Here is a 27,241-nt window from a genome sequence, read left to right on the forward strand (position 1 = left end):
GATGGAGGATGTCGGGTCACCTCGGTGGGCGCACTGCCCGGATAACGATGATGACGCTTAACATTCGTTCTTCGAGCTCGGGCGTTTTACCAAGCACAGAAAACGTTTGTCTCCACTATGGGTGATGTCTCGGCAGAATCCGGATTGTGGATAGTGTTGCGAAGCAAGGACACGTGGAAAGCCGTTTCTGCGTTTGCCCACATTGTCCTTCGCGGGAAACGAAGGGGTCGCCTGGCTGGCCCTTAAGCTCCTGGAAAAGTAACACGGTTCTCTTAGGGCGTAAGACTTGAAGCCAGGAATGAAGTAATCCTGAAAACGTTTTCCGGCTTGAATACCCACAGCCAGTAGGGGGTTTATTGGGTATTCGCTGTGTTGAACGGAGCGAGTCCCAACTATGTAGGTAAAGGCATTCCCCCTACTTAAAAAACCCCCTCGTCTTTATTGTACGGCTTTTTTTTGTAATCTGATCGCTTTTTGTAAGTCTTAAATTTGATGACGAAAAATATATATGACAATTAAACGCTGTAACTACAAAGAAACACAACGTCAATGTAATTGTATGAAGAAGGATGTTTTACTAAAACAATTGTTATTTCTTAGAATATACATTTTTTAACTTTATTGTTTTGTATTATTAATATTTGATCCTACAGATCTACAAAACTTGAAACTAAAACCCATCAATATTAAAATTCAAGTACAGTTGTAAGCAGATGATCAGAAGACAGTAGAGGTTATAACCATCTGTACTGAGCAATTGTACACACTCATTATTGTTCTGATTGTCGACTGATTGCCACTGTCACTGGTGCATTGTTTGTTTAATGATTGCACAGCCCATGCTCTCTGATTAAGGGCCAATTCCTAATTGCTCCTCATTTGGTATTCTAACGGGCGGTCGACTGGTTAATCACACAAGGTTATGCAGATAGAAATACTTAATACCGTGGTTTTATCCTAAGGTTAACCCATCGGGCAATGAATATAAATAATAATTGCATTGTTTTTAATACATTTAGAATCAACCAGTGTTATAACGTGTATATGAAACGCATAACAATATAGTTTAACAATTATTAAATGTTACAGTATAACAATTTAAGCGTAACAATCACAGCGTAACAGGCTTCACTGAGATTTTATCCAAAATGTCATATCTCATAGCATGTCATAGCGCATTTCATTCTCGACATAACCTGCAGACAGGTAGACAATCATACAACAAAAACAATTTGACACGAAAATGACGTATCATGGAACTCATCTTGGACGAATGAAGTTTCTTGCAAACTTTAAAGTCTCCATATGAAATCTTTCTCATCATATCTAACCATATGATACATTCAGATTTTTGTTCATTAAATTAGGTTTCATACAAACAACGCCTATAAATATTCTATAACATCTACAAACCAAGTCACTATAAAATGATGTATGTGTTGCAATAGTTACATGTGTTATCATGTCACATTTTTAAGTCGTTTATAGGTGTATTGAATTTGTATACAATTTTATGTATTCCGCAATTTATAGTACAATTTTCTCGTTGCCATTATAGTTACCCATAAAACCAATTAAAATATATTCGCTAACGCTCAGCCATACCCCATGGAGTAATATGTAGCATCTTTGAACTCTATGTTCCTCATATAGAAATGAAGCTTCATGCACAATTTGAAGTCTATAGGTCAGCTCGTTTTTGAGATATCTTGCTGAGGGACAGACAGAATTGAAATTTTTCCAGCTCCAGGCACTGACGGCTTAACTAAAGCTCAGCCAATTAAATAGTGTATTTTCACTTCCGGCAAAATTTCAAACACCGGCAGAAACATGAAACCAGGAAAGTGTAAACACACCCGTCATGTTATAAGTTTATAATTGATACAACCGTACTTGTTCAACATTTCGCATATGTTCTCGTATACACTATCTGTGTACTGTAACGAAATCTCAATATTAAATAGGAAAACACGGGTTCATTTCGATAGATTAGTCCCTAAAGTTGATATTGAAGAAAATTAGGAACTTCCAAGAGGTAGAACGGTTCATTTTGCGCTCTTCACCAGCTCCTTCTTACCAAGTATTATCCATGAAAAATAAAAACATATTATTTTAAAATTCCATCTAAAGGTCTTAAGGCATAAAACTCTATGTAGGTCAACCCTCCTCCACAGAGAATACCTAGAATAATAGTAAATAAACTACATAATATTCAAACCTGTTTTAATATACTAAATGAAAGTATACAATTAAAAACTAAAAGCTCTATGTGTTGGATTCTTTGTGGCAAATAGTATTAAACCTCCAAGCTAGTTATATGTAGCAAGAACTTTACAACTCTGCAACTATTTAAAGATTTATTGAATTTGTTAATTCTCAGTTGGGTCACAAAGGTCATGTACATACAATTCTTATATCCAGTGGATTTTAAGACTTACTACACGGTCAGAGATAAGCGAGCGATAATTCACCTACTACCGTTCTAACCGAGAGATGTGTATTAGAGGATTACCGATCTATTTCAATCCTTTTCTCGTTCTTTTCTACATAAATGATCACATTTTGCAATAAAATTGAATTCTTTTTGCCAATGTCACACGCATATAAGTGTATCTCAGCCATATGAGAGATTAGAAGGTTAGATGTCTTTATGAAAGCAAAGAACCGGTTTAATGACAATAATTTTATATTAGATGTAACAGAATCTTCTCTATAAGATGTACCCTCCTTGCAAAAGTGGTACACTCCTTGCCGTGGTAACTGATGAGTAGCTGCTGAACTGTAAGTTACGTCCAGAATCTTCACTGAACTTAAACTGAGCTTGGTTAGTGTTACTATTGTGCTTCGCTACTGATCACACATGTAACTGAGCTAGACATGCTGATGTCTATATAATATGATCATATCTCTCCGAATGTGAGTTATAGGATGATCTTTTGTGACAATTCTTCAAACCCCTTTAACATATTCAATATTAACATGTTGACAATGTGAAAATCGTAATACTGAGAGTCTACCAGAAAAAGTAAAAAAAAAAAACTCAAATTTCTGACTCTCCTTTTATTTTACACAATGCAGAATCAACTACAGTGGTAGTGAAATTCTTGTTTAAAATATCGACTCGGTAGTTTTTAGCGAGGGCCTGTGACTTTACACATTTTATTAATGTAAATGCAAAGTTCTGTGAACACTTACTTGCAATGATTTAATTAACGATAGGAACCCGTTTTATCGAATTGAGTTAGCTAGAAGTAGTGTACACATCCAACGTCTATAGAAATACAGTAGTGTTTCAGAGTACCCGATTTGTATGTCTAGAGCATTAACAGCAGGTAGTTTGGATGGAGTGTAGTGTAATGTACTAGTTTTTGCTCTGGAGAGTCTTCACATCTAGCCGGTCACACGCGCACCTGACGTACATTCAAAGTTTGATTCAATTCTCTTTACGGACACCATTTCGGATGTATAATACCCAGTTTATATGAAATAAAAAATTTAATGAGCGTAATTGTTTTTAAGATAAATTTCCGCCGAATGTATAACGATGGATGTTTTATTTGACATGGCTATCATACAATTTGCGTGCTAGTGTTTTAAAACACATGCGTCGACTTACGTCAAACGGAAACGATTGTACGCATGTTCTGAATTTTTCCTTTAAAAAATATTCAATCCTTGCCCGTAGTTTTTATATTTTTTATGCCATCTATGAAATTTATTAAAACGCTACAACACGATCTTATCTTAAAAATAATAAATATTATGGTCGAATAGCATTACCTTGTCATCAAGAAAAACAAGTTCGATTTGCATTAACACTGTCATATTATTTATATGATTTTATATGTTATAATTGATAATCCGAATTGTTTAAATAAAAAGTGTGGAGAATTTTCCATGTAAATATGTTGAATTTCAAAAGGAATAATTTAAAAATATTTGGTATATAGTTCGCTGATTTTCTATTATTTGTATTTTCTGACACGACTGTGTTTATTATTAGTAAATTACTCTATAAGGAATAGTTCTGAACTTACGATTTAAATGCCTTATAAGGCAAAAAGACATATAATGACGAGTAATATTTATCATTTAATATTTTATGTAAGATATTTTAAATAACAGGGCTATAAACAATGTAATCTTATAATGTGATACTTTGTTTAGCCTTAGACTGGGCTTTGTAATTGTTTGGCTGAGCGTCAGTTAAGCCTTCTGTCTGTCCGTCCGTACGATATCTCGAGAAAGAACTGACCAATAGACCTAACTTTCGCACGAAGCAACATTTCTATATGAGTACCCTTGAGTTCGATGGATCTGGATGAACATTAGCGAGCATTTTTACAATAATCTGATGGGTAATCATAGACATTGTTTCATATATCTGGCCTGTTGAAATGAGGTATACATTTTGCATCCAATTCTAGTGCACGTGGTATAGTGTACTCCTACCTTGGTAATTTTTTATTAAGTTCATGGTTAAATTATTACGTGTACTTTTAGTGTAACTATAATAATATTGCTACAGTATAAATAAAATTAGTGGTTTTCTGTTGCAGATTGGATTGCAAGATTTGGCAACAATTATACGTAGATCAAAAACTTTAGGTAAGTACATAAAATAAATTTGGTGATCCATGTTTATATGTCATGATTTATACTGACACAGAAAAAAAAATTCGTTTATAGCATTTGTGAGATCTTTTCAGAAGGCGAATCTAAAGAACCTGTCACCCACTGTGGTAAATTACCACAAAAATGGCGGCTATTTAAAAGATATTTAAAAGATTTCGGGCGTAGAACATTAGACGGCAAGTGCGATGCAGGTCCCATGTGCGGCTCCTCTCAATCCATTAATGGGTCTAATGGAGGTGGCTTGTAATGGATTGAGCCAAGTTGTGCCATCAACACTCGCACACTCTAAGTGCTGCTGGCTGCTCCGCATCCGCACCAACTATTTTCCTCTACATCGTCAAAACTGTAAATAGTTTATTTTTCTGGTTAATAAATTTAAATCAATTGGTAGGGCAAAAATAAAGCTGCCCAATATGATATAAAATGGTAAGACATTTAATTTATTCAAGAACATGTTTAAAACTACCCACCTTAGAATTTCCTAAGGTTAAAGCTTTAAAGAGTTTCGAAGGTACTTTTTCTCTACATCGTCAAAACTGTGTTAAGTTTATTTTTCTGGTTAAATAAAGATACATTTTCAATGAATTTGTACGACAAAAATATATAAAAAGTTGATAACACGATACGAAATTGTAAAATATTTAATTCAAGAACATGTGTTTCAAACTACCCACCTTAGAGTTTCCTAAGGTTAAAGCTTTAAAGAGTTTCGAAAGTACTTGTTGATAATCGTAAAATGAGGTCTTACACGACGTACATTATTATTTCTGGTACGTGTGTGGTTGAAAGGTGTTTCAAAAATCCTCAGAGCCTCGAGAGGGATTTAATGGATGTATAAACGGTATTTACGACATTGCAGGATGTGTCTCAAACTGAAAAGACAGGAAAGTAGGATATGGTATGGTAAGAATAGGGTTCGTCCGATATTACGATCAGCCACAATATTTTTTTTTTTTTAACTACAGTAACGGTAGTCAAGATGGCAACCCGCCACGCTGGAGTTAAGAAGTTCTTAGAACCTTTGTAAGGAAATTTCAGTCTTATTTTGTTCATTTCTACTTTCGCTTTCATCAATTAGCAGACCAGTACCTGGAAGCCAGTATTCGTGTTGGTCGAGATACAACTGGCCTGATTTCGCTTCAAAGAACCAAGCAGTAGGCGTTCCAGTAGTTGTCCCTACTAGTAGATAGCCTCCAGTAGTCCTCCACCACACGATGCTACATTTGAATCTGCTTTGGGTCGCGTTGTTGGAATGGGTCGTTCCTTCTGATTTTCTCGGTGTCAAGTCAGGCTGCTTCCTACATGAGCTGCTGTTTGTCAGTTGTTTGTGCGTAAAGTTTGTCTTGTCTCAGAATATTGGGACAATTTGGACACATTCTTTTCGTCTCCAAAGTTCATTTCTCCAACTCTCCCTCAATGACTTCAATAAGGTTCATGAACGCATTGCTCTAAGCACAATCTATTTAAACATGCATTAATTTCTTACCGATGAATGTCAAACAATACACAATGTTACTGCTATGCCGATGTACGGACAACATGCAGATATGTCGCGGATACGCTTTTAACCTCTTTTAATCCGAGTGAATTCGTCCTCGATCTTGGTAGATGCAGATTTCTTCTGGATTTGAGTGGATATGAGAAATTAAAAACAACTTTTATGAGATGTTAAGTTGGGACTATAACGCGTTTTCTACACTTAGCTTTAAGCAGTAAGCAAAATGTGTACTGTAGAAAATACTATAATAGAGAATACTAAAGTGAACGCCATATTTTATTCTACGTTACACTGGCCCGAAAAAATATAAGTATTTCAGCCTGTAAGTGACTATTACTCTAAAACTCTGTATCTTCTTTTCTATACTTAAGGATATGTGCATTAATAGTATCATTTTAAAGACAAGCCATGCTTATTAATTGTTTTACTGTTGAAAACAAAGTTTTTTTCTTATATAATGCTTGGGTATATTTTTAAGTAAACTATAGTACATAAAATATTTGTCAGCTTAGCTGTTATCGGCTACATGTTAAACATACATTATTAATGGGATGAGAAAACAACAGAACAAAATAAGTTCTAAACAACTCCTTTGGAATAATGGGTACACTAATCATTGTTACGAGTGTTCCCACAAGCAATTTTTATACAATCTACAAATCGTTGTATAAAAATATACACATATGAGTATTAGAAGTTTGTTTTGAAAAACGTAAATTTATAATAAGAGAACAGTTTTAGTTGTCACTTTTATAATGGATTCATTAACTTTAAGTAAATGATGTGATGTGTCGTGGTAGAAAGCAAAACAGAATCCAAGGAAATAACTTATACATTAGGCCGTATCCTGGTAGACTAATACAAGTTAAGTGAAAGGGAAATGGATGGCTCGGGCAGCAGGAGGGGAGCAATTCTCTCAGAAAGCTCTTATAAAAGATTGGCCGTCCTTTCCCGTGAATATTGTATGTAGCCGGGCTGGACATTCGGCTTTTACTGTTTCGCAATTCGATTTCTGAGGCCTGGAAAGACATTAATTCATTCCCCCTTATACATGTGGCTCTGGCCAAAGGAGATTAGGTTTCTGTATAATGTCTATTTTATATCTGTAGATTTGAACTTATAATGATGAAAAGTGATATATAGTGAAATGTCTTATACGATACATATAGTGTTCAAAACAATTTATTACCATTAAGAAACCATTTTTGCAAACCAAATTTGAAACGTTAATTGTTTATATACGTAAGCCCAATTGTGGTGAAGGGGTTTTATACTTATTCATTAACACTTTCATTTCATTGCATAGAGTGATATTACATATTACATTGTAGAACATTATACTGAGTGATATTAAATAGTATAACACCTTTGTTCGCCCAATATACCGTCTGCCACAGTCTATGTGTTTAGCATAGGCCTAAGCCCCCGTCAAAACTTCGCGAAGCTCATTAACCATTAGTGTAGGCCTAGTTAATGACATTATTTTATGTACATATGTTAATTTCTTTGTTATAACTAATATCTTTGTATAACTTTGTTATAGTCATAGTCAATCAAGATAATAATTTTGAAGATTTTATACTATTCTTTTTTGTTCTTTTTAAAAGTCTTTTACGTATTCTTATATGGTCGAAATTTTGGATACTCTAGGTTTAAGATAATACATTCGATTTTGGCTCTAAAAATATTGGTACAAAAATATATCAATTGTGCTGAACGACAATGCTCATGAATGATATAGTTTTGCTTTAAAGTTTTTCATATTATTTTATAGAAAGTTTTCTGGTTTAACTTTTAGAATAATTTCAATTTATTTATAATACTCTAAACTAATGTATATATTCTTAATAGAAATGAAAGCTCCCAAGACGTACGGATCAATAGGAGGAGGAAAAGAGGATAAAGAACTGTATCTAAACATTAATCGAGCTCAATAGCAGCTGGAGGAAATAAACAATTAGTATTGTTGGTAGCTCGAGCAAGAACGACAATGTCGCCAACGTAATGACCTCGTCGGCGAGGGCCAGGGGGTTGGTAACACTTACTTATCCAGTCGGGAGTATTGTGTTAAACGTCACTTCTGTATTCTTTTAAACATCTCTTTCTGTGCCGTCTCTTTCAGTAATGTCCTGAGCTCATTAGTGTCTGGCATTGGCGAACATAAAGCCTCATGCTTTGTAATTGTGGCTAAGATACTGGTATCTTATACTGGTTTAATAAAACGTGTCTGACTTAATGTAGTAATCTTGCTACATCCTCGTCCTATGTTTTGGTAAATCGGATAAATGTTTTGTCGTAATTTCGTCATGTTAATTAAAAGCATATTACTGATTGAATTACAAAACATGCTATTTGTATAAAAGATCATTTACATTTCTGACCTGAAACACTTAATTGCATAACCATTTGAATAAGATAATTATTCATTAATTTACGATTTTTAAACCTGTCTTGAACCCCGGTTCCTGAGGTAATAAGCTGTGACGAAACAGCTCTGTTTATAATTTAACCGTTGTATATTGCAACAAATGTGTATTTTATGTATCTTTTTATAATCCGACTATACCTACCAGGTCCGGACAACTCACATTATGATGACAGGATTTATTTATTATTATTTACATGATTTATTTCTTCTTATTCAGCTATGAGCGTTAATTGGGTACTACACCTTGAGTAACGCTATGTTAGGAACCTCGTTTTTGATTGGCTGATGGCGTTTGACTATGAATGTCAAAGTATCATCTGAGATAAATAAACTAATGCTATTAATCTTTATTTACGCTAAATATTAATAAATATTAATAAAAACAATACAAATTTGTTGAGTCGCCTGATGATGAAACTTTTGGTTTCGAAAGACCTCGTCCAAAAAATTAACCATTTGGAAAAGTATTGTTTTTATTAAAATTTTGTAATATTAAAAAAATTACAGTTGCTCCAAGAGTCTTCAATTTATTTACATTTTTTATAGTTTTAATTATCAAAACTTTTGCTAACGTGATTTAGTTGCAATAATCCAGAGTTATTCTTTTTTTTTATTTATTGTTTTGTAAACTACGTGTTTATGCTAAGCAAACTGTTTGCTGCAGTTCTTTTATCTTGCCAACATTATTTATATTGTATGATAATGAATGAAAGTCCAATAGAAAACAATTGATCATTTAGAGAGAAGTATACAATTAAAAAATATCAGCAGCATTTAAAATCTTTTGCAGAACAATAATGTAATCTAGATCATTTGAATTTGGCGTCATTTGGTCTACCAATGGCGGAAAGTAGAATCGGCCGGTTCCGTTGAGCTAGGAAGGATACTACTACACGCGAGTGCTCGTATTGATCAAATTTTGAAACTAGATATTACTGGTGTCTTAAACGAGAATGAGGCTGTTCGCAAGCAATTGGGGGATTTGGAGACAGAATAACTTGGACTGTTCATCTATTTGTAATTTTGTCTGTACCATAAACTGAGTGAATATCATTGAAGTGCCACCGAACCATATGGGTGTGACTTGTCGCGACGCTACGCGACGGGAAGTTCGTACGTGATCGAAACCGGTTGAATTAATTGAAGACTCAGACGGGCTCAGACGAGACTAGACGGCTAATACCCCCTCCCCCTTCCCCACCCGTGTGTGACTGGGCCTATTTATGCCGGTAATCCAGGAACACGCCGCCTAATCCCGGCATTCATATGACAACTGGATATAACGACCCGGATTGCAGTAATTGGAAGCCCTATGTTGATCGCAGCCACACCTGGCTCTGGCCTCCCTTCACTAATTAATACCTAAACACCACACGGCCACCGCGCCGCCGCCGCGCCGCCCGGTCTCTAGGTGTGAAGTCTACGCGTTACAACTTTACTTATAAAACCGTGTGATGAGTGATAGATAGGGCCTTCAAATCGTGAACTGGCCTATTGTATCTTAGATCTGTACGTCGAGAGTTTCATAATTATTGTACGCAACCAAAAGCTGTTTACAGTACTGCTCATTTAAAATTTAAATTATCCTTAATTTAGTTTAAGCCAAATCTATAACTGTGACCAGATACGTGTACGATTTTAATTACATAATCTACGAATTTGTACGTATATAATAATTTTAAATTTATGAACTCGGATGTCTGATTGCTATATTTGAAGACTACATTGTTTTGTAAATGAAATTGCTATTGAAGTTACCACTTTAAGAACACTAACATGCCTTTCATAGTTAAGAATTAATTATAAAGGCACTCTTCAACACGTGAACCCCTTTATACTCGGTGAATGCAATTTTATTGCAAAATATTAAAAAAATATTATACTACATAATGTATTAAGTGTCTTCAACAATATACTGCATAAAAAACCCTAAGATAATAATATTTATCCTTATATTTTCCTCTGAAAATGTTCGTTCACGCTCCAAAACAATATGTAATATTAGTGACAGTTTGGTGATTACGTTGTTGTTATTAAAACGGGGCAATTGGTTTACGATTGAAATAGGTTTTTTGACAGAACATTTTGGCCACCGCCCGTTTATGATATCTCAAGGTAGATATACAGAAAATTCTCTTATTCCACGAGAAGTGCTAGAAATTTGGAGCAGAATTTTTGGTTATCTACTATTAGGCCCAAAATCAACTGTCAAGGATATGAACTGTTTATAGTGTGTCCATGAAAAATAACTGGGTGTAGCCTCTTTTTTTTATTTATAAAATAATTAACTTCTGTTAGCTATTATTGTATAAAACGATCATGACTAGTTATCTATGACTCATATTAACATGTTATTAAAAAATCTCGTAATTTTCTTAAATTTTAAGTAATCAGACAATTATATGAATAATTCATAAAATCATTTCGCTCCTTGAAACTGCAGCTCACGTACTTACAGTAAAAATTCACATATTTATCTTTGACCATTTTTTGGCACTCACTGATTACTTAACAAATTACCTAATTTCTTACTTTGAATGCCTAGAATTATTCATGGAGTAATCAAAAATATTTTGTACTTTTTCTGGCTTAAGGAAGTCATTATCTTAAATGGCCATGAATTTAAACTAAAAAATAATAAAAAATTAAAATTTAAACTAAAAAATTATGAATTGCAAACCATATTTTTTCTACATAATACTTTTATAATTTATTATTTTTTTGGTCTTTACAATTAGTTTTAAATTTAATTCTATTTTATACATGTGTTTTTCTGTAAACAATAACTGATGATGCCTAAACCGGCAAAAGCGGTTTTGAAATAAATAAAAATTGAGGAAGAATAAAAAATGCCTTTTATATCTAAAAAAATACTTTCAAAACCACAAATAAAATTGGTTGCACCACATTAGTTTTATGTTTAAGCTTCTACACATAGATGTCAATTAAGGGTATTTAGTAATGGTAGAATTCCAAATACATTCTACTGCAGAATAAAATATAAAATTTGTATTCGCCTTTATAGAGATTCCTGGCTATACCACATAATGGTATCATACAGTGTCCATCTTGGTGTGATTTACGATCATATCTCACTGTGACGGTAGTGAATTAGTGTATGAGATTAGGATCAGCCGAAATGACACTAGTAAGGCCCAACAAGGCAGAATAAGCAACTAGACCACCATCCCAAGCCCGGTAAGGGGCCGCTTTATGTAAATGGGACCCTTAAAAGTTGAAAGCCGGAGAGTCTCTCCAATTTGCAAACCTCGGCTCTTAATGAACGGGAGCTGCTGTGGCGCAGTCGTTTGTCTCATGTTTTCTCAAACTTAAATGTGCATTCCAAGTGCTTGGAACGGGCAACATTACTGTATCAAATTTCAGATGGAAAATATTATTCGGCGAGTTATGTTCTGCCTTTGTTGTTAGTGAAGTAGTTGCTAGTAAGACTGGTATGAGGTTGATGGAGTTGCATAGGCGTTATAGGAATGGTTACCGAATGTTAGGCAATTTATATATTTCATAGATAATTTTTAATTTGGTTGCACTATGAGTATTTAATTAAATATTAATTAAAAAATCGCTTTCAAAAAGTGTTTTCTCGAGTGATTATATTTGCAGTAACAAAAAGTGTAAAATAAAAAAAACACAAGTTTGAAAACGCTTGTATATTAACCAGTGTTTATGAAACAATTGTAAATATCAATAGATGCTTTAGACGAATTTAATTTTGAAACACGTCTTTTCAAATATTTAATGAATAAACTACCTCTTTATTTAGCTTCTTATTAGTCGTAGACTCTAAACGATACGCTCAGAGGTAGTATGGTGGTACAATCTGTTTTCGAATGGAATGTTTTTAAATTCTTTAAAAACTGTTTTCTTACAACCCTTTAATAAACTATTTTTAAGCAGGAAAATACAAAATAGATTACTATAGAGTGGTTACAGCGACCTATAATCAGGCTCAAAGAGAAACTGTTGAGGGTAATGATATGAACGTTTTACGATATTTATATGAAAGATGACTGGAGAGAGTGGCATTGTATATGTTTTGATCCATTGAGTTCACATGATTTACAAGCCATTGAGAAAGCTGATGTGGCAATATGAGAAAATCTCTTCATCTAGGTTAAACTTTATTTTGTAGTCTAAGATGACTCTGATTTCGAAACGATACATAGAGTTTGTTTCGAGTTTCTCTTTGTTGCCAACTTCTTTTGGATCTCTTCAGACGAATATGGGCTTCAGATTTCAGGAGTTATGTTTTAACAGCGTCAGATTTCAGAAGCTACAATAAGCGAAAGGTGAAATGGAACTTGACTTGAAACTCTTCTATGCAGGCTACATTTTTATTGCCGAGTTCCCAGAGTAAGTTCAGTTGCAGCTGCCATCTTACATCCAACACAGGACGAGGGAGAGTGAATGAGAACCGACCCAATGGATTATAGGTTCCGCCCCACTAGCCTTACTGATTCAATAGCACCTACTGTATTCATTAGGATTAATCAAATGAGATGAAATTTTCCATATCAGTTCATGACATCCTACTTAATTTTCCTAAGTGAGGGTTCCTATCAATTAACTACGGTACTTCACTATTCCATGGCTTTTTGTACATGATGAACTCTTCGAGCGATTATGTTTGGAATAATTATGATCACATTTTTAAAAAAGGATTTCCTTCATATCTCCAAACACAGAGTGGAAAACTGCAGCCGATGCTCATATCAAATAGCTAGTAGCCATTACATCTGGAAATGTTCAAGGTAAGATCTGTGTCTTAATATGTCAGGTGATTACCGCGATTTACCGGTACTTTAGCACAGCAGTCGTTCCTCACAGTTGACATACACTCTCCAAGGTACACGACAGTCAGTTGGAGTCATTAATATTGATGATGGTGGTGTCGTTGGCCTATGTGACGCCCGCATGCACTGCGGTTTGTGGTGTTGTAGTTGTGGTGCGATGTGGTGCGCTGTGGTGAGAGATATGCGGGCGGATGTCGAGCCCGATTGCTACCACTGCCTCTGCCGCCGCCCGCCGCGCACTCCGCACTCCCAGACTGTTTTGTCGCCAAGGAAAAACAATAATGGTGTCTTGTAATGACCGACTTTTTGTTCTTCCATTTAAAACAGCTGTCGCTTAAGTGACTACAAGTCCGCACTAATGTGCGGCAGCGGAGTGGATTGTCACTTACCCACGGCACGGGTTTTTCACCAGCAGGCCATATTTGTCCATGGACATGTATACTTACCTGTAGTGGTTCAAAAAATTTCAATCAGACATAAGTTGAAATATATATATAAATGCTGGAAAACAATCAAAGGAATTATTGCACATACATTTCAAACGTTTTCATACGTATTATTCTGGTTTTCTATGAGATTGCACCTTTATTAATTTTTGCAAGAACTAATTTATAAAAATATTAACATTTGAATATACTATATGTTACTCTAGGAACTTTGCATGTTTGTCTGGATAAGGAACTTTTTGAATGCATGATTGAGTGTGAATGAGTAGATAGGCTAATAACTGTTGCTATACAATATTGTATGTTGTTCAAAGGCAATAAAGACTGATTTGATTTGATTTGACTCTACAGTTCATGCAAATCCAACAGCACATGAGCAAAATACGTTAAATCCAAAAGTGGTTTAACATGTTTTATTTGTAATGCTGAGTTTCAACAACAATGCTACGTATTCTTTTAATAATGGTACAAAGAGTTGAGTATCACAGCAATGGCACAGGGAGCTGGTAGTGTTCTACGCTGTTTGACTCCGCACTACAACCAACAACACGTTCGCATCTTCCAACAATGGCTGGCTGTAAAGTATGGCTCCAGACGACTGGAGGAGCTGCAGGTAAAAGCAATGAAAGTTATGAAGCAGGAGGACGTGAAGCGACATAATGCACTTTTTATGTCTGCCCATAAATCCAGTGTTGCCAGTTCCAACAGGTTTCCATTGTAGTACTTCTTCGTTTGTGTCGCTATTTTCATAGCACGTCTTCCAAAAGTGGTGCTACCGCATCTCGACTACAAACACTTTAATTGAAGAAGAACTTCTGTGTTAATTAATTGTCGTTGTCGACGTTTAACCAGAGATAGTGGTGTTTTATAGGCTTGCCCCAGTGCTTTGTTCTGACCTGTCCGGTGCAAAGTTGTTGAGAAAGGTATCCTCGGACTATATTTGGATTTAAGTACGTAGTAGAGCTAAACAGTGTTGTGTTGTTCTTCGTAGTAGGCGTTAACGCCAACAAGGCGTTGCTGGCCGTTGTTGATACTATTAATTGCCTAATAAGCCTGATTTGGTGTCAACTAGGAAGTGATCTCTTGAATAACCATTGTATAAAGGGGGGGGGGTTTACATGCTGACTTCAACGAGTGTTTAAATTGTCCAGACTATATCGCATTGACAAGAAAACACATGTGAGTCCAGAGTAAATTTTAAACCTTAATTTGAATACCCGCCCATATCCATAGAGACAAGGTAGAGACATAGATTACCGGAAGTGCGAGAGAAAGAGAATTATGCTTGATTGTATAATTACACTCAAGGAAGTTTCTCCAGTATCATTATGGCCGTATGTTAGCCAAATGTCACACCTTGTTGCAGCATGTTTACTGATGTAGGGAAGTTATTCCCGCTAAGAGCCTTCTTCCGTCTTCACCTGGTTTTTATGGCATTTTCTAGACAGTGAAATGCAAGGTGAATGTAGTGTTTAACTCCATTTAACCTTCCTCTTAGTGCAGCGTCTGAAATCTGACGCTTTCACTGGTCACTCCTGGAATCTGAGTGAACGTCCGTCAAGTCGCGTCGACAACAAAGAAGCTCAAAATGAACTCTGCATCGCTTCGACATCAGAGACACCTATATAAAAACAGTTTAATCTGGTTGATGAGGTATTCTCATTGTCCCATCTGGTTCACAATTGAGTGCACTACGATGTTTTAGACACGATCCGAAATCACGGTGGAGTAATCAAGTTTTCTACACATAACGTAGGGAACATAGTGCAGCGTAGCGTCTAAAATGTATCTGCCACATACTTTACTCCCAGATTCCAGGAGTTTGATGTCTAACCCTAAAGCTCAAACTAGGTTGACATCTGCGAATCAGAAAGAAAAAAAAATAAAGCAAGTTTTACGGTTTTTGATAACTATGCCCATGACACCCATGGCGTGTTTTAAAGGATTAAAGGATAAGTTCTGGGCCGCGTGCAGGCCATTCCATAAAACTGATTCCGACTTCATATGTTCGGACTAGCATTATTTTTGCATGGAAATCCCGAAAAACCACTATAGCCTATGCTGCGCTAAAACTTCTTTCTCATACTTTTTAGCGTTTAATTTTCCTTTGTTTAAAATTAAAAGTTCGACGTTTTTTTTCGACTTTTGTAATCCCTCTTCAAATCACAATGGATCCACCGACAAAACTATCCCTTGCCGATAGAACACACAGAGCCAACGTTTCTTCCATGCTCGTCGCTTATCTCTCCCATGCCCGTCTGGTGATCTCAGGGAGAACCGAGGCTCATAAGTCACAACACGGCTTCTCTGGTCTTGGTCCAATTTATATCTATTCGAGCAAACTGCACACTGTATTTTCATAAGGCAGTTCATCTTCATATAGCCTTCTAATTTTTCGTGTGGAGAATCACTCCACGGGACCTCATAAGCTCATCACGATCTACAATAGCAGTTCTATCCAATTGCGCATACTACAAAACTGTCATTTATTATATTATCAACTGACGCTTATTATTTTGTAACGACAATCCAAGCCTTCTTTCATAACTTTTAGTCAATCTAAAGCAATAGATGGCTCTGCTAATGCTGTATCTAAGGAATTAAGTGATGTTTTGGCCCTCTCGCGATTTTACTTACTTTTAACTAGAGCAATGATTATGGTACGGTCCGTTAGTGACGTATGCATTTTCCGTTATTGGTTGAGCGTTAGCAAGGCCTATCATACTAGAGACTAAAAACATGTAATTTCTGTCTGTCTGTTCGTCTCACTTTATCTCAAGAACGAACTGACCTACAGACTTGAACTTTTGTATGAAGCTTTATTTCTATATTTCTACATAAGCAAATAGAGGGGAATGATAGTGCATGTTACTCCCTGGGATTTGGCTGAGCGTTAGCGAACATTTCTAAATTCGTCTTATGGGTAATCACAATGGTAATGAGAAAATGGAAGAATAAAATAAGTTTTTAACAAACTGAGTACGACCATACTACGTTTGAACATGTGACATAGTAACGCATGTAGTATAATGAAATGAGCTGTAGATACTAACATTTGCATACAACCTCAGAGAAGACTGTTATGCGACACGTTGTGGCTTGCTCTTAGTAGCTTATTGTACAAGCTGAGAGTTACCTTTATTACTGGAAAAACACACAGAGTGAAGCACGCAGTGTCGACAAAGTCCAGTTCTGAGCCGATAGGAAGGAATCAGTTTATACCCATGATAAGGTTAGCAATTCTTTAAAATAACAAGGATATTGTAGAATAGTTTTGAAGTATCGTTCGAGGAATTGTTCACATATACGTACTTCTAGCATTATCTATTTACGCATCAGGGCACAGAATTACTTAACGCTGCTCAATATCTATCTCATACAATTGTAATTTCAAGATAATGGCCATTTTCTTCTAAAATCGAAGATATCAGTCAATAATCTTTGATTACACTAATTTCCTCTGTACTTGCTTGCACGTAATGTTTCAATTCATGTGTATTACACTGTTTATAAAATCATTTTATAATTATTAATTATTGCGTTTGTTATTTGGTTAATTGGATTAGTTTAGTTAAATGTTTATATTTAATTATTTAAGCTAGGTTTCGTTTATAACTATACGAAGTAAGATGGTAAAAGCCAAGTCACGGACAGGTGCAATATCACAAGAACTGCGTAATAAAGGCAATTATACACAAAGATTCATGGCGCCAAGCCGTTGAGTAATCAGGTGTGAGTTGGCAAGTGTCACGAATCTGGTAAATACCAGGCATAGATGTTGTGCGTTTACCTTATGAATCATGTTTATGTCAAAGATCGTGATCAGACTCATTTTAAAAGTGGAGAATTATCACGTTTCAACAACATGCCTAAAACAATCACGGACTAAAGCTGCTTTGTGTTAATGGAAGGTACTGGAAAAACACCCCAAGGAATTGAAGATATAACTGTCAATAAATTTGACGAGAAGAGTGATATATCTATTTAATATGTGTCTTAAAGTGTGATAGTAAGGTACTACAATTGTACTTACAAGATATTTTATGACAATGGCCAAATTTGTTACACCATATATTTATGTTGGTTATATATGTTATATATATTAGTTTAAACTAAATTATTGGGGGAAGCCTTTAATTCTCTGGCCACAAAATTAAAATCATTCAGTGAGCGAAAAATGCTCAAATATGAATTAAAATTTTACCACATCGATGAATCCATTTCAAATGCAAAGTTGGGGACAGTTTGTAGCACGCAGTACTACGTGTTAGAATCAACGACCACTCTCGTTATTTTACCACACCGATGACCCTGTAATATCCTTTTACAATGCAAAAGTCGAGGACAGTGTGTAGCACTCAGTTCTACCAGGTAGAATCAACGATCACTCTCGTTATTTTACCGCACTGATGACCCTGTAATGTCCATTTTCAATGCAAACGTCGAGGACAGTTTGTAACACTACTCTTCTTATTAGAATCAAGGATCACTCTCGTTATTTTACCACAATGATCGCCCCGTAAATGGCCATTTCCAATGAACAACTTGGGGACAGTTTGTAGCACTCAGTTCTACCTGTTAGAATCAACGATCACTCTCGTTAATTTTTCCCACACCAATGACCCTGTAATGTCCATTTTCAATGCAAACGTCGAGGACAGTTTGTAACACTACTCTTCTTATTAGAATCAAGGATCACTCTCGTTATTTTACCACAATGATCGCCCCGTAAATGGCCATTTCCAATGAACAACTTGGGGACAGTGTGTAGTACTCAGTTCTACATGTTAGAATCAACGATCACTCTCGTTAATTTTCCGCACACCAATGACCCTGTAATGTCCATTTTCAATGCAAACGTCGAGGACAGTTTGTAACACTACTCTTCTTATTAGAATCAAGGATCACTCTCGTTATTTTTACCACAATGATCGCCCCGTAAATGGCCATTTCCAATGAACAACTTGGGGACAGTGTGTAGCACTCAGTTCTACCTTATAGAATCAACAATTACTATCGTAATTTTCCCACACCAATGACCCTGTAATGTCCATTTTCAATGCAAACGTCGAGGACAGTTTGTAACACTACTCTTCTTATTAGAATCAAGGATCACTCTCGTTATTTTACCACAATGATCGCCCCGTAAATGGCCATTTCCAATGAACAACTTGGGGACAGTGTGTAGCACTCAGTTCTACCTTATAGAATCAACAATTACTATCGTAATTTTCCCACACCAATGACCCTGTAATGTCCATTTTCAATGCAAACGTCGAGGACAGTTTGTAACACTACTCTTCTTATTAGAATCAAGGATCACTCTCGTTATTTTACCACAATGATCGCCCCGTAAATGGCCATTTCCAATGAACAACTTGGGGACAGTTTGTAGCACTCAGTTCTACATGTTAGAATCAACGATCACTCTCGTTATTTTACCACACCCTGTAATATCCATTTCCAAAGTCGGGGAAAGTATGTAGCTTTCAGTTCTACATGTTAGAATCAACGATCACTCTCGTTATTTTACCACAACAATGACCCTGTAATATCCACTTCAAATGCATAAGTCGGGGCCAGTTTGTAGCACTGAATTCTACCTGTTAAAATCAACGACCACTCTCGTTATTTTACCACACCGATGACCCTGTAATGTCCATTTCCAATGCAAAAGTCGGGGTGCGCCAGTAATGCTACGTATTAGCCTACAATGGATGAGTGATTGTGTGTTTAACGCCCCAATAGAGCGCTGTAATTATTCAAACCAATTGCATTGAAAGAACGGCTTGGCTTGGCGCTTGTTGATTGCATTGTCGTATAATTTGACATTGTTCCACGAGACAAGCCAGGCCGGTTCATTGTAGTACGGTATCTGTCGCCTAGTTGTGGGACAACGGTCATTGTTGCAATGCAGTGCATTGTTGCGATGGGATAATGAGTTGTCAGTAAATTATACAACATAATATAGCAAAAGTTAAGGATCGATTAGAAAATATCTATATATAGATTACACGACTAAAACAATAAATTCTATCATGGAGTCATACGAGTGTGTTTCTGCCTGGAAACACTTTAATTATTGTAACACCTTTGCGAAGTGTTACCTGCCTGTTTTGATTGCTTATTTATGGAATAAAAATTGCCATCACGGTGGACTACGGCACCATCTATCACATGCTTGCATTGGGGAGACGGCACATGGGGAGTGTCATAGAAATATTGAAAACAAGCCTAGATCAATATGCATTTAATTTTAAATGTATTAATTATTACAACATATTGCCGCAAATTAGTCTTCAAAAGCTGTAGGCTATTCATTACAAAATGACAACTGTTAAAATAAGACAAGTATTAAACCTTTAAACAACTGTCATTTCGTATAGGTAGATATTTTAGGAATTACCCTGTTAGAAATAGAGAATTGAAAGTATTGATTTTCGTACAAGTATTGAAAGTTTGATATTGAATTTCAATTGTAAAAGTAATAAATAGGCGTTGTTTCCAAATATATCTGAACATCATATGCACATGTTTGTGTGTGTGTGTTTTATTTTGTTTGTTTTTGTTTACCCGTATTCGTTATCTTTATATTGTAGTGTCTATATCATTGTAAATTATTTTGAAGTTTGTATATTGTCAAGCAGTACATGTTAAACCAGGAACAAGAACACAATCGTCATGTAATTCATAAACTGTGTTAAAGCTTTAGTTTTCAAAGTATTCATTTATACAGCGATGTTGTGGTAGTTTATGCAGAGAAGTCTGCTTCACGAATACGGTTCTAGCTCAACAGTTTTCCGCTAACTTTCTGTAGTATTTAATACTTTAATTAATACCAGTTATAGACGAAATTAGGAACTGTTTCATTTATACTTAGAAATGTCCACATGTATTTTACGGTGCAAAGTTGCACACGATTTTCGAAGTAGAATACGTTTAGTTTTTTTAAATTTGCACACAAGTCATCACGACGTAAATTCTATTGAAATATATTATTTTAAAATAATGTATTATTCAATGAGATTAAGGAGTATAAAACTTAGAACTCTCTATCATACCAATTTATTCCTATTATTTATTCCAATAACAAGTCCGAATTTCAGTTAAAAAGTTCCAAAAGACTTTGCTGTATGTACTTTTTATCCATTTTTATTTTCATGCTGATAATATAAATTGCCTTTTTATCTGAACCAAGTTCCTGTAAATCCAGACGGTGATGGTAGAGTTAATTTAATTTCCACTCGTACCGTGCACGTTTTCATTTCCAACTTCTCTTGATTTCACACTACAAAGTTATCTTGGGAAACAATCTCATGAGAGAAGTGGTGCAGTTTTATTTCCAACCGGTAGGTTAGGGGAACTGGGCGGAAATAGAATTTGCTTAGTAACAAAGGACAAATGAAAGGCAATGGAGGTAAAGTAATAAGAGTAATTGATAAAGTAAATCAGAAGGCAATGAGCATGAAGGTGTGAGTAATAAACGTGATGGTGGAAAGCTAATCCCATTACCCCCCTCAGGTGTGTGATGGAGAGGGGGGTGTGGGGTGTGGGACGGGCGGTGTAGGATAGTGTCGAGGACTGCCGTCGAGAGAGCGCTAGTCGCCTACAACAGTCTCCAATCCAGCTGTGAGAGAATTGTGTTCATTCATCCCCGGTGTCGGTGTCGCGTGGACTTTAGGACTACAGCATAGTACCGTTATCGTAGATCGGTAGTTCGTGGTACACAAGTTCGTTCGGTTGATATTTTTCTTTTTTCTCTGGTCAATATCGGACATTAACAGCGTATCGGGTAACACCTGGATTTTTACACCTTTGTAAGTAATATTTGTTTACTTACAGAGATTATGAGTGAGTGATATCAAACTAATCGTGTTAATATTATTATTATGAAGCTGTATTATTTGGAATATAATCACGCTCTTCTTATGCGATGCAAAACTATAACGAGATACTAGCACGACTACTCGTAATACTTCCTGTTAGAAGATTATTTATAATTTTAAATAACGGGTAAACTATTACATGTTTATGAATCGTTTATCACAGGTCACTACTAAAACAAAATGTTTCACGTTTCCTTACAAAAATATTTTTGTTTAAACCCTCCATTTTTTACAAATTTGTGGATTCTAAAAATGTATAAACTTGATAAAACTGCGAAAACAGTAAAAACGTATTTAAATGCTTATATTAGCAAGATATATTAAATACAATTTATGAACTTCTCGGGATTGTAAAAAATATATTGTCACAATTGTTTATTTAACAATGAATTTTCAATATTTATAGTTTTTTAATGCTCTCCATTACGAGCAAAACGATGTTTTAATTAAGCAGTGTATTTAGTTATATGAAGTCATATTCCAATACATGTATAACTAAATTCAAATAGTAAAATAACTTAAAATTGATTAATCTTCTAAGGAATAAAACCACTGTCGAAATTCATATAATGAAATAAATGTAAAAATAATATCAACTAATACTAATAACAGTGGAGCTGCAGCCTCTTTTTTGTATTATAAATCGTAACTTCCAAAGTAGTTTTAAAACTTTTTAGTAACTTACATTGTTTATTAATTTTTCAAATAAAATTGGGAGCATTCTTTTTAATTTGTAATTTCCTTCAAAACTCAGCATATATTTTTCCATTTGTCTTACATTTCGCGTCATTTTTCTATCATAAATTAAAAACTCACAGAAATACGCATAGTTTTCAACTTTCTTACTTTGTGTAATTAAATTAATCCCCTCCTTATATTTAAAGTTATTTAATATAAAAACAGAATATTTTCGGAATATTCATTAGATGACTTAATATTTTTTGTTTAGTTGTTGATCTGCTTATTTTCTGAAAATTAATGAGGATAGTTGAGTAGAGAGAAGAATTAATTCAATTTTGAAATAAGATTCCCCATTTTGTAAGTCATCAACTGAAAGAACGCTAAAAACAGAATTTCGGTCTGGATTTAAAGTTAGATTTAGGTCTTTTATTTCCATAAACAATAAAGTGACCATTAAAAAGTCTAATAGTGTACATTGTTTTAATAAGTTTTATTTTCATTATCTTATTTGGCTTATAAAAAAAAAAATAAATACTTCTTCCGTTCACTAAACATTATAAAATAAAATTTAAGTTTTTAATTTTTTTAAATAGTGGAGTAGGTAGAACACAAAACTTTAAAATATTTTTTATTTGTTCTATTTATACGCAGAACAATTTTAGTTTAGTTTCTATAGAAAGCTTTACAAATGCAATTTGTATAATCTTAGAAATTAAACTTCCGCAATACGGAATTGAAATTCTTTAGATGTTCATCTTTTGTGTCTAAAAAAAGCCTGTTTTATCAATAAAGTTGTTGATAAGCTTTATCAGTAACTAGAGTATTTTAACGTTCAATTTGATATGTGGAAATGTTTTGCTTCACTGTTAAGGCGGCAGGATGGCAGCAAGTTGATGGAGATATTACGAGTAAGTTCGAGAACTAATCAACGCCATCCTCTGCTTCAATTACAAGTAATTGAATGCGGTTTCAGACCAGGAAGCGGGTGATTTGCTCGCGACCATTATTACTGCTGTGATTCGCTCCACTCAGTTTTTAATAACTTTCCCGGAAATAACTGTGATATTGCTCGGTTATAATTGTTCACTGGAAGTAGGATTTTATATTTGCGTCTCGCCTCCTCGTTTTGTATCAGCAATATCACTGTTATTGGCAAATATAAGTCTGTATAAACGCTTATCGGAGAATGGTAAATAAGATGTATAAAGAGTTGTTTGTATATCTTCGTGGAATTCCAGAAAAAATATAAATGAACAGTATATAAGGGGTAAACACTCCAAACTGGGCATGAAAACCTCTAATACTAAAATTTTCACTCTTGTACTAACGTGTCAATCACTAATTATACGTCTCAAATTTTATATGTTAATAGTTTTATACCAAAATTGTAAATTAGCTCTATTAAAAGAATCTTCCACAAATAGTACATTTCCCTTGTTTCACAAATGCATGGTTGGTTAAACTTAATGAAAAAGTCATAATAGTTATAAATTCAATAATGAAGAAGTTGTCTACCATTGTTATTTTGCCTAGAACGTAAATGCATTAAACAGGTTTTGATTGTTTAATTTGTTCTCTGAATAAAGTTCTCAATTTTTACATAAGTAAGCATCCTAAAAAAATTAAATAATAAACTTGAATGTAGGCTAACATTGAATTTCTGATCACCTTGGATGACGGAACATTAAAAATGATTATTTCACCGAGCTTTAATCTTTGGTTTTTATTTGTTTTGACTGTTTTATTTTATATCGAGTAGAATAATTCTTCTGGTAAAGATCTTTTCAGATACACCCAGTATATTAGAAGACGTGTGATTTTGATACGCCGTAAACAGCTCGGCGATCCTCGTATGAAAATTTATTGAGAACCATTAATAAAAAAAATTATTAAAACTCAAAATCATTAAAACTTTGGAATTTTGAAAGTGCCTGTATCGCAGAATCATTGTGGGATATTCTAAATGCAACTAAGATGAATTAAGTCAGTTAAAATAGTACAATATTAACTATCGAAAACAAAGCATGAGTATAACGTATATTATAACGTTTTAAGTTAGGATCACATTTATGAAGATGTAAACACTAATTTAGATTGAGAGTGTAAGTAAACGATAAATGTTCAGCGTTACTAATGATCTCAAAACAGAAAGGTAGTACAACCAATTTTGGGTTTTGAACATATTTTAAAAGTCGAATTTATATCCCTTAAAAGGACAAGGTAAATAGTGTTTGATGATTTCACGTAAAATCAAAGGCATTGAAAATAGAAAATGTAAGAAATCTTATAATAAATTCGAAATGAAAGCAGCTGAAGATAAGTATGTGAAATTCTTAACGTAACCGTTTGTAAATAAGTTACAGCTTTCATGCTTGATTTTGTTAAGATTTATATATGTATAATTTAATAGTAGTATTAAATGTTTTAATATTTTATTATGAACGGAATTATATTTATAAAAACAAATCATATCTCTCCACGAAACTATAACACACGTACATATTGTAAAACTTAACGTTTTCATTTCCAGACATTTTTATTTGGGTATGATTTCAAAACTTGTAAACATTTCCTAGTTTCATTAACTGTTATTGTACATGAAAACAATAATCTCTTTTCCAGTATTTAGGGAAATTATGTTAAAGAGACACGAATTTAATATAGAAAATATTTTACGAACCCGAATCGATTGCACAACCCTAAAGCGTGCTACGAGAACAGGTGGCCCTTGTACAACAGTTTCGTATCAAAACAGCCAGCGTATTTGTGAAGGTATCATCATATAAATTACGCGAGATCGTGATGTTCGCGCTTGTTTAAGTAATTGCAGCTCGAGTCTGCCAAAGAATGTCGCAGGTCCCATTAGAGTCAGTGTCATCATCTAAAACGATGCTGGGTCAAGGCAGCAGCGCCATGGGGGGTGTATAATTGGAGCTACGGAGAGAACTAACAAGAGAGAGACAAACAGTTAACAAAGATCAGCTGACAAATTGACAGTAGTACCAGTACTGGCTGGATGAGCCTCGTTACTGTGTTCCCTGGGGTTGACACACTCGCTGTCACATTGTTGTCCAATTAGTATCAGCTGACAACTGTTACTGCCGAGCCATTGTTGCCAAATTGTGTTATTCTACGTCAAGTGACTCATTACAAACTATTCTGCAGCCAGTTACGGTCTATTGTTGTCTCATTATTGTCTTGTGTACGCTTAAGGCGGCAACTAAAACTTTTCAATTGTTTCAGTTATGTTTTCCCCGAAACAAACCGTGACTTCTTTGTAAAGGAGTTTTGTGGAAGCTGTGCTCTGTTAGAGATTCGCCCACAGCCATTTATCTCCAGCATTAACAACTTATTAATTCAAAATATATAACTAACCGTAGTTTTTCAACTCATTTCTGTCGAATAACTGACGAATATACTGGATGTTGAATTTAGTGTGAAGAAACTTTTAAACTCAACTGGATAATTTAGTACAGATGAGTGGACGCAAGAGAGGTGTTACAGTAAACGGAATAAGTAACTTATTGTGTATGGGTGTTATGAAATATTGTTACAATTTTATACGGAACAAATCTAAAATGAGTCAAAATATGCCAGATGTCTCTCATTCCCTCCCAATGTTTCGTTTTGTTTAGACAATAGTAAATACTATAAGTATTATAAGCCATTTATGAAATTGTAATATTACTGTTTTAAGGTGTGCTTATCTTAAAAACTACGAACATCGGTTGAATAAAAATGAGGGAGGAGGTATGTCTTAAACACGTAAATGGATCGACCATCAAATAAAACTTTAAATAAAACCTTTAAAAATGAAAATACTAAGAAACCATATTCTTCCAACCTCCATATCTTAAATAGTAGAACATTTAGGACTCCCTAAAATACTAAATAGTACAATTATCCCACTCTAAATAATCCACCTAAAACGTAGTAGTTGGACAGCTAAATTATAGTAAGTAGCGTTTTTATAAAAGCTGTGCCACTTCCCCCCACTTTGAAAGTGTGATTGGCGTATTTATATCGATAGTTTGTTTTGTAGAGACCTTCATATATAATTCGAAGGTCTTCTTTAAAATTGACCGATTTTGGTGCAAAACGAGCTGTTAAAAGAAAAACTGGTGGAACACAACTTCAATTGATACATTTAACACCGCGTATGGGCCTAAAATAACCATGCATTGTAAAGTTTGATGGGGTGGGCAAAGGAAGAACACAGGCGTTGTTATCAGTTCTGGTAGAAAGATACAGAAGGTTGATTCAATTAAATGAAGAACAGTAAGAAATAAAAATTTGATTTTAGTTTAGTGTATGTGCAGTATATTGTTAACAAGTCATCATAGACAATCTTTCATGCAGATAAGTGTAAATATACAAAACTTATCTCATATCCAATATCAGAAGGTTCTGTTTAAAACGACAATCGAAAACATGTAATATTTTTACAGTTGCAAAAGTAGCGACTAGTTCTGAAGAGTTGTTTATTGCTAAGAAAGTCAAGAGCCGTGTTCAGTCAGTCAGTGTTGAGAGCAGTTTTATGACGGCTAAGGGACAAAACTCATTCCCTTTAAAAGCCTTGAGTGCCTTTCTCGATGTGCGCGCTTCCTTCGCCGTCACTCTCCATTCATCTGCCTCTCTCTCTCACTCACTGAGTGCTCAGTGCTCGAGTGGTGACAATGTCAACTTCGAGGCTCCATTACCACCTGTAAGCATCACTGGCCTTCCTCTTAAATATCACACAAGTGCTGTATATACAAACTTGTTTAAATTACTTATTGTTGATTGATATTGAACGTGATTTAATGCAGTCTTATTTTATACATGGAAAATATTACTTTCTGAGATTATTTTTAATT

The 27,241-nt window shown here is 34.8% G+C and overlaps 1 pseudogene; it reads left to right on the top strand.

The window, feature by feature from the left end:
- The window catches only part of LOC124358414, a 230,551-nt pseudogene that overhangs the window by 48,924 nt on the left and 154,386 nt on the right, over positions 1 to 27,241 (top strand).

Source organism: Homalodisca vitripennis, chromosome 3 (genome assembly GCF_021130785.1).
Source record: "Homalodisca vitripennis isolate AUS2020 chromosome 3, UT_GWSS_2.1, whole genome shotgun sequence".
Taxonomy (NCBI): Eukaryota; Metazoa; Arthropoda; class Insecta; order Hemiptera; family Cicadellidae; genus Homalodisca; species Homalodisca vitripennis.